Raw genomic sequence first — 547 nt, forward strand, 5'->3', positions numbered from 1 at the left:
AATCCTAAAATGGGCCAAAGAACTAAATAGACATTTCTCCAAAGAAGACATACGGATGGCTAACAAACACATGAAAAGATGCTCAACATCACTCATTATCAGAGAAATGCAAATCAAAACCACAATGAGGTACCATTTCACACCAGTCAGAATGCCTGCTATCCAAAAGTCTACAAGCAATAAATGCTGGAGAGGGTGTGGAGAAAAGGGAACCCTCTTACACTGTTGGTGGGAATGCAAACTAGTACAGCCACTATGGAGAACAGTGTGGAAATTCCTTAAAAATCTGGAAATAGAACTGCCTTATGACCCAGCAATCCCACTGCTGGGCATACACACCAAGGAAACCAGAATTGAAAGAGACATGTGTACCCCAATGTTCATCACAACACTGTTTATAATAGCCAGGACATGGAAGCAACCTAGATGTCCATCAGCAGATGAATGGATATGAAAGCCTTTGTACATATACACAGTGGAGTATTACTCAGCCATTAAGTAGAATACATTTGAATCAGTTCTAATGAGGTGGATGAAACTGGAGCCG

Source organism: Oryx dammah, unplaced genomic scaffold (assembly GCF_014754425.2).
Source record: "Oryx dammah isolate SB20612 unplaced genomic scaffold, SCBI_Odam_1.1 HiC_scaffold_15, whole genome shotgun sequence".
NCBI lineage: Eukaryota > Metazoa > Chordata > Mammalia > Artiodactyla > Bovidae > Oryx > Oryx dammah.